The following is a 9259-nucleotide window of genomic DNA, read 5'->3' as shown; positions in this document are numbered from 1 at the left end:
TGGATTGGCAACCCATCTGTGCAACCCCTGATCAGTAGATGGTTCAATATTTGGACCTACACCGAATTATAAGGACATAGAAAGTATGTATAAACTGAACTTTGCATGTCAATTTAAATAATTAAATTGGGTTGGCAATTTATAGGTCCCAAACAAAGTTTTGCCTAGGGATCCCCCTAATACACATTTCTTCTCCGAATGGCAGAGTCTCTGCCATAACTACCATAGACTACTATTAAACATCACACATATTGTAACAATTATTCTAGCTTATTGGCTGCATCCCACCATTGCCGCCCCCCCCCCCCCTCCCATCTATTTGCACAGGTTTTTTTTATTTGTTCTGGCTCTATTGCCGTTCTTGCAGTCTGCTGTACAAGGGCTTAGGAGCTCATCTGGGCTATAGACAGCAGACATCAGATGTATTATGACTACCACTTAGTTGAAATGGCTGGGATCAGATATATGTCCAATACCCGCTGCTTTAGCTCTAAATGACTCTAACATATAAGTTTTATATGTCAGAACAGAAGGCTGAATCTGACCTACCACCTACGTGGCCCACAAGGTCTGGAGCATGTACTGCTAATGACTGCAACCTATTGTTATTGCAGTTCTGTCTCATTCACATGAGTATGAGTGGAACTGAGCTGCAATCCCATACACAGCCTGGAGGCCAGTGTGGTGCTGTTCCTGAAAGAGAGCAGCAATATCTCAAACAACACTTTATATATCCACATAAAGCTGGAAAACAGAAGTCTACATACACTATATAAAAAGACACGTGGACTTCTGGTTCAGGTCTCATGGAGATGGCGGTGTGTTGAGGCTCATGAACGCCTCCGCTGATAACGTCTCTGATACCTGCCCAATACTGGGCAGAGGAGGTGAAGAAGGCAGTGCCCAACAGGTTGAATCTTTGTTGTATGGAGTTTTACCTGCTCCGGAGTGATCAGAAGGTGTGGACAAACACCCGTTCACAAGTTGTGCTCGTTGGGCCTCCTCCCATCACGACGCCAATGGAGCAGTCACCAGCACACTTGAATGGAACTCACCACCACAGTATCCCAACTCTTTGAGTGATGCCGGCTTAAGACCATCAGCGTCGGCCCAGCTGCCAGTACCTCCTAACTCCCCTGCAACTCAAGAAATGGCAATTGTATAGACAAGGCTGGAAATAGAAGATGTTGAAAAATAAGATTATCTAGTTGGCGCCGGTGGTGAGATACCTGGCTCCTGATCTAGTGAGAACATTACAGGAGAGTTTGCAGAACACCCCCACAAATGTCAAGGAAGACATCAGAATAGTCCAATGTTTCCTCTTAGCCATTCTTGGGTATTTGTTGCTGTGTGTTTTGGGTCATTATCCTGTTGCAAGACCCACAACCTGTGACTGAGACCAAGCTTTCTTACACTGAGCAGCACATTTCTCTCTGGGACCCCCTGATAGTCTTGAGATTTCATTGTACCCTGCACAGATTCAAGACCCCCTGTGCAATGCAGCCCCAGAACATAACAGAGCCCCCTCCAGTGTTTATTTCATTTTTCCACTCTGCTTTATGATTTGTTTTCATCAATGGTGGCCTCCTTGGTCGTCTCCCATTAAGTCTATTTTCGCTCAAACAACGACAGATGGTGCGATCTGACACTGATGTTCCTTGAAGTTTAACATTAATTTCTTCAGAAGTTTTTCGTGGACTCTCTTGTTACCATTTGTATTATATGTCTTTGATTTGTCAGCATTTTTCCTTATTTTCCTTCTGTGGCCACATCTAGTGAAGATGGCTAAACTCCCATAGACTCCCTTACATTTCTTAATAATATATGCAACTGTAGTCACAGCACCATCATTTCTGTCCTGGGCTGTTTTATGAGTTTTTAAATAAAAAAAATTTATTTTCAAAGAAATGTAATTTATTTTTTACTTTAGTCAGTTTTAAGTTGTTTCTGTGACTATTGTGGGCGCTTTTTCAGGACCTAGACAATTTTTAGTAACATATCTAAATTATGCTGGCAGCATCCATGTCTTTCATTGTGTCTTCCCTGTCTCCCGAGATTATATGGGAAGGGGGGGCTCCCTGGTTCCCCACCACATGCAGTGTGTGGAGGAGGTGCGGAGTTCATGCCCTCGCTGCGGTGTCTGGAGGGGGAGCTGCATGTTATGTGTGTGGGGAAAGAGGGGCGACGTGTCATGGAGGAGCCCGGTATACATGGGTGAGGGTCACAGATGTGACATTTTCACACTTCCTAAACTTCCTCCCGCTGACACTTGATGGAAGTAGTCCCTAGTAGCGTTTAATAACATGTCCCAATACCAGGCCCTGGCACTGGACCAGTTTCATGATCTATGGGAATCTACTCATTCCTAAACTTTCTGGGAAGAACACCAATATATGGGGGAGCAGATATCCCACAGGATCCTATCACCTACCGTATATACTCGAGTATAAGCCGACCCAATTATAAGCAGAGACCCCTAATTTTACCACCAAAAACTGGGAAAACCTATTGACTCGAGTATAAGCCGAGGGTGGGAAATGCATTGGTCACAGACCCCCCCAGTATATAGCCAACCAGCCCCCTCTAGTATACAGCCAGCCCAGCCTGCCCCCCAGTAGTATACAGCCTGCCCCCAGCATTAAATAATAAAAAAAAAAATATATATATATATATATACTCGCCCTCCGGTGGCCCCGATGTGCAGCGCTGCTCCCCCGATGTCCGTGCGGCTCGTCTTCAGGCTTCCGCGACTGTCTTCTTTCTTCTGCTGGGCGCCACCATTGCTCTCTCCTGGCCGTCCCGCCCGGGGGAAGAACATGGCGGCGCCCTGCAGAAGAAAGAAGACGGGCGCGGAAGCTTGAAGACAAGCCGCGCGGACATCGTGGGAGCAGTGCTGCACATCGGGGCCACCGGAGGGTGAGTATATAAGTTTATTTTTTAAGTATTTTAGTGACTTTATTGACTCGTGTATAACCTGAGGGGATGTTTTTCAGCACATTTTTTGTGCTGAAAAACTCGGCTTATACACGAGTATATACGGTATATTTTTTTACTATGTTCAGCAACAGGAAGAAGCAGAACAATTGAGGGTGGTGGGATTTCTATCCATACAGTCCGTTTAGTGGCAAAAAGGTCTGTTGCAGCGCTGGCTTCAGCCACAGGTGCCTATGACGTGATGACCCACATGAATCAGACACTTCATGATTCCTCTGTGCTATGAGATTCTGTGTATTGACAATGTGCTTAGATTATCAGGGTTCAGGATTTATCTACACCTTTATTTAGCTTCTGAACATTCTACACATTTGACACATAGAAAATAAAGGATGAGACATATCAGAGATGAGATCCATGAGATGGATTTGACACACACACACACAACACACTCAGCTCTGCTCCCAAACCTAATCAATAAAACACAGTGAACTCTGCTATAAAGACCTTATCTGTCTGTAGCTTGTAGAGTAAGTCTCTGCACACTGCTGCTTGCTGGGAACAAGTGCCTGTGTCTGAGCTGGTCTTGTAATGCAAGGGGGGAGGGGCAGGAGGCAGAGAGCACTGCAGTGTGCAGACAAGAGAAGCTATTCATGAGATTTACGGTTGGATCCAGGGACAACTAATTGCAAACACCAGTAAACATCAGTACACTGATAGAGACAGGTTGGAATTATATCTGTGAAATGCTGTATTTTTGTTAATAACAGTGAATTAGAAAATGTGTTATTTTTGTTATCCTCAGCATATCTAAGAATCTTGTCCTACTGCTAGCCCAATACATGTTTTGTTTTTATCCAAAATAAAAATGTTTTTCTCACTATCTGACAAGAAATCAGAATAAACATTTTCCGTTTTGGGTCAATTACGATTACCAAAATTGTTAATATTTGCCAAATTCCAGCATACTGAGATAATTTTAACCCTTTCAGGATCTGACCCTTTTTTGTTTTTTCATTTTCATTTTGCACTCCCCATGATCAAAAATCCATAACTTTTTTATTTTTCCATGTACAGAGCTGTGTGACGGCTTGTTTTCTGCGTAACAAATTACACTTCATAGTGATAGTATTTATTATTCCATGCCGTGTACTGGGAAGCGGGAAAAAAATTCAGAATGCTGTGAAATTGGTAAAAAAACGCATTTGTGCTGTTTTCTTGTGGGCTTTGATCTTACGGATTTCACTGTGCGCCCCAAATGACATGTCTACTTTATTCTGCGGGTCGGTGCGATTACGGGGATACCAAATTTATATAGGTTTTATAATGTTTTCATACATTTAAAAAAATTAAAACCTTCTGTACAAAAATTTTTTGGGAGATTTTGCCATCTTCTGGCACTAATAACTTTTTTATACTTTGGTGTATAGAGCTGTGGGTGGTGTCGTTTTTTGCAGATTTTGATGACGTTTACAATGTTATCAATTTTAGGACTGTTCGACCTTGTAATCACTTTTTATAGAATTTTTTTTTTTTTTAAATGACAAAAAAGTGCCATTTTCAACTTTGGGCGCGATTTTCCGTTACGGGATTAGACGCAGTGAAAAAATGTTATTATATTTTGATAGATCGGGCATTTTTGGACGCGGCGATACCTAATGTGTTTATGATTTTTACTGTTTATTTATATTTATATCAGTTCTAGGGAAAGGGGGTGATTTGAGTTTTTAGGGGTTTTTATTATAATTTTTTTTTTTTTTACTTTTTTTTATTTTTACTATTTTTCAGACTCCCTAGGGTACTTTAACCCTAGGGTGTCTGCACGATCCTATCATATACTGCCATACTACAGCTTTGCCGGCGGTGATCAGCGGGAAAACACCTGCGATCGGTGCTGGCACCGATTGCGGGTGTTACCGGTAAGCCTTTGCTGCAATATGCAGCAAAGACTTACCGGCTATGGAGAGGGCTCAGCGCGTGAGCCCTCTCCATGCACCCGCGGCCGACCCGTGACGTGCCATTACGTCACGGGTCGTGAAAGGGTTAAGGCATTTTTATTACTTTCCATAAAGTGAAAAAAATTACATACACTTCACTAGTATTTGCTACCATTGCCCTTAAACTGTATGACTTGGGTCAAACATTTTTAGATCTCCTTCCAAAAGCTCCTCAATATAGTTGGTAAGAATTCGGTCCTGCCGGACAGATCCGGTGTAACTGATGTTTGTAGCTGCCTTGCTCACACCAGCCTTTTCAGCTTTACCTATACATTTTCCATAGGGTTGAGATGCAGGTAATTGTCCCTCCACAAGACCTATTTGTGCCCAAGCTTTACCTTCCTGGCTGATATCTTCAGTGTTCTCAGTATTTGCCACATAATGTTCTTTCCCCATGATGTGTCCATTTTGTGAAGTACCCCAGTCCCTCCACAACATGATGCTGCCCCCGTGTATCACAGTTGGTATATTGGTCTCAGATTTTTCCCTTCTTCCTCCAAACGTAACAATGGTCATTATGGCCAAAGAGTTCAATTTTATTTTTGTCAGACCACAGGACGTGTCTCCAAAAATTAAGTTCCTGTTAATGTTCCTGTTTATTTGCAAATATTAATCTGTCTTTTTCGGTTTCTTTTGGAGTAATGGCTTCTTCCTGGCAGAGTGGGCTTTCACCCCATGTTGATGCAAGGCTCGTTTCACTGTGGATATTGACACACTCTTACCAGCTTCAGCCAGCATCTTCACAAGGTCTTTGGCTTTGGTTGTTGGGTTGATATGCACATTTAGGGCCAAAGTACGTTCATCGCTGGGACACAGAACCCGTCTCCTTCCTGAGCGGTATGATGGCTGGACATTCCCATCTTGTTTGTACTTGCGTATAAGTGTTTGTACAGATGAACGTGGCACCTTTAGTTTTTTGGAAATTGCACCCAAGGATGAACCAGACTTGTGCAAGTCCACAATTTTCTTCCTTATTTCTTGGTTGATTTCTTTAGACTTCCCCATGATGTTACAGAAATAAGCGGTGTGTTTCAGATGTACCTTAAAGGGAATGTGTCATTAAAATGACAAAAATTTAATTTTTTTAATATATAAAATGTTTGTGTTATCATTAAAGTATATATCAATATTAATTAAATCAAAATCTTAATTTTATAACATTTTCCCACAATTAACCAACCAATGGAGCTTAACCAATGCAGGCTTTCACCTGTATCAGGACTACTATAAAGGTTTGATGAATACCAATAAAGATAACCACTACAATTAAAAAAAATGAGTCCCTCCCTATACTATCCACCATGGGGTGCTGCGGTGGTGGTCTGGGATCTTTTGTACTGTTGGTAGGCACCTATGTATATAACGCCCTTTTGGGCAAAGATACTGTTTGGTTCCTGTATACATGTATCTATTGTGTGCTCTCAAGATTTGTTTTTATGCCTATTGAGGCGGATGTGTGTATTATTGACTGACCACCATCGCTTTTGTGTGTTTGTTGTTGTGTATTTTATGTGATGATTTTAACATTTTTGTCTTTTTGATTGCCATGTTGAAATAAAGACTGAAGGTTTTATTGTACAGGATGTTGTATTTTGACTTTGTTACTGTGGTCCTATATACTTCTATTGGTATTTATTACTATAAAGCAGTGATGGCGAACCTTTTAGGTACCGAGTGCCGAAACTACAAGCAAAAGCCAAATATTTTTCACAAAGGCCAATTTAAAGTTACAAGTTTCAAAACGTATTGGCGCCCTGAGGACACCAATACAGGAGAAAGAAGGAGAAATTTGTATTATTATTGTAGTTTCCCTCTAAATTCCCCTTAACAGGATGAATCACAGGTCCAGAGAAAGGGCTACAATGATAATCAAGCTCTGTCCACACCTCCTTGATTCAGGTCTTGAGTCCTGAATGGTGTCCTTTGTGCTGGGTGATGGCCTGGGTGCCCAAAGAGAGGGCTCTGAGTGCCACCTGTGGCACCCGTGCCATAGGTTCGCCACCACTGCTATAAAGGTTTACCTTCTATTCAGAGTTCTGGGGATGTCACAGCTCCCCACCCTTTATCAGCTGGAGAAGGGGGATTGTTTTACTGAATACAATGAGCAGCACCCGTTTTGTTGCCCTCACTGTGAAATACAGGAGGATGACGCCAGGTAGAGGATCCCCATATACCAAGGCCTCAGTTGCTTTAAATAAAGTGTTCCCTACCAGTGGCGGATTAGGTACACCATAGGCCTAGTTTCTAGAACCCCGCCCCCTACTCCCATTTTTCCCTACCATTGCCCTCCCACAGAAGGGGGCCGAAGCAAACAGCATCATTACGTACCAGCAGGTTTCCTTAAAGAGCATGTCTGGGTTCAGTAGACTTAATATATAGTGCCAGGGGTATGAACAGGAGCACTGGAAAGCACAAGTATAAGTTGTTTATTATCATACTGCAACAAATGCAAGACGTTGATCCAGCACCAAGTGTTCCGTATTTCCATAAAAAAGTTTATTTAGGCACCTTGTTAATCCATTAAAGAATTTACAGGTCTAGAAGTGTTTCAGTTCAGCTAACCAGCGTGTTTTGATAGCAGCATGCATTCTTAATCATACTGGGAAGCGTTAGTACGTTATAACATTAAGTGACTGATGTGCATCAATAATTACAGCATCAGGGAAGCAGGGGCTCCATGCGTCATATATGGAAATGATGCAAGGAATCCTGTCCCTGCAGTGCGGTCCGTGATCATAGGCTGATCTCAGAGTGCGTAAAACAAACCTATGGCGGAGGAGTAGTCGCCGTCACCTGGAGAAAATTACAGGACAGCAAGAAAATACTCTCCATCATGTAACTCTGCTACTTGTCAGGGAATAGAATAGCATAGCCGGAGGACTATTACATGATGGTGCGAATGTGTCAGGAGACCCCAGCACTAACTAGGGAGGAAATCGATCTGCAGCAGCAGAGTAAAGTAGCAGGAAAAGGGTTAAGGGATGGCCGACCATGCAGAAGGAGGAAGCCATCATCCTCCTCACACCACCTCCCCCTACACTTACCCGGCAGGGGCTCCTCTCCTGTTATCTCCCAGCTTAGGTGTAGATGCTAGAATGTAGTTACCAGAAGTAGTTGTGATGTTACCCATCACGTGTCACTACAGATCATGTGACCGAGGTTATATAGGGGGCTCCCGGGTTCCCCACCACATGCAGTGTGTGGAGGAAGTGCTGAGCTCAGGCCCTCGCTGCTGTCTGGAGGGGGAGCTGCATGTTATGTCTGTTGGGAAAGAGGAGTGACGTGTCATGGAGGGGCCCGGTATACATGGGTGAGGAAGGGTGGGGGTCACATAAGGATCTAAGGCAGTGGTGGTGAAACTATGGTGCTCCGAGCCCTCTCTGTGGGCACTTACGGCATTACACCCACACAAAGTTTGCCATAATATGTGGATATGGGATGGACCCTCGCTTTATTTTAAAACAACTTGGACAAGAAAAAAATACACAACCACGTAACGTAATGGGTCAAAATGGCCACAGCTTTATTTAACCCCTTAAAAATCTGGCCCTTTTTTGTTTTTGCATTTCCATTTTTCACTCGCCACAATCAAAAATCTATAACTTTTTTATTTTTACACATACAAAGCTGTGTGGCGGCCTGTTTTCTGCATAACAAATTGCACTTCACAGTGATGGTATTTATTATCCCATGCCGTGTACTGGGAAGCGGGAAAAAATTCAAATGCAGTGAAAATGATGAAAAAACGCATTTGAGGCTTTTTCTTGTGGGCTTGGATTTTACGGCTTTCACTGTGCGCCCCAAATGACAGGTCTACTTTATTCTTTGGGTCGGTGCGATCACGGGGATAACAAATTTGTATAGGTTTTATAATGTTTTCATACATTTACAAAAATTAAAAACTAGTGTATAAATTTTTTTACATTTTCCCGTCTTCTGACACTAATAACTTTTTCATACTTTGTTGTACGGAGCTGTGGGTGGTGTCATTTTTTGTGACTTATGATGACATTTTCAATGTTACAATTTTTAGGACTGTACGACCTTTTGATCACTTTTTGATTCTTTAATATTTTTCAAAATGGCAAAAAAGTGCCATTTTCGACTTTGGGCGCTATTTTCCATTACGGGGTAAAATGCAGTGAAAAAACGTTATTATATTTTGATAGATGGCGCATTTTCAGATGCAGCGATACCTAATGTGTTTGTGATTTTCACTGTTTATTTATATTTAGATCAGTTCTAGGGAAAGGGGGAGGGGGGTGATTTGGCAGTACAGGCAGTCCCCTACTTAAGAACACCCAACTTACAGACAACCCCTAGTTACA

General features: G+C 42.4%; 1 long non-coding RNA gene across 1 annotated transcript; it reads right to left on the bottom strand.

Annotated features, from left to right (window-relative positions):
- Window positions 1–4977: 4977 nt before the first annotated feature.
- On the bottom strand, window positions 4978–8203 carry LOC140069532 (uncharacterized). Its single transcript, XR_011848799.1, has 2 exons — window positions 7976–8203; window positions 4978–5972 (listed from the first exon to the last, which is right to left on the bottom strand). It is a non-coding gene; the product is annotated as an uncharacterized lncRNA (long non-coding RNA).
- Window positions 8204–9259: the final 1056 nt, after the last annotated feature.

This window comes from Engystomops pustulosus, chromosome 7 (assembly GCF_040894005.1).
Source record: "Engystomops pustulosus chromosome 7, aEngPut4.maternal, whole genome shotgun sequence".
Lineage (NCBI taxonomy): Eukaryota > Metazoa > Chordata > Amphibia > Anura > Leptodactylidae > Engystomops > Engystomops pustulosus.
This window is presented reverse-complemented; position numbering and strand designations above follow the sequence as displayed.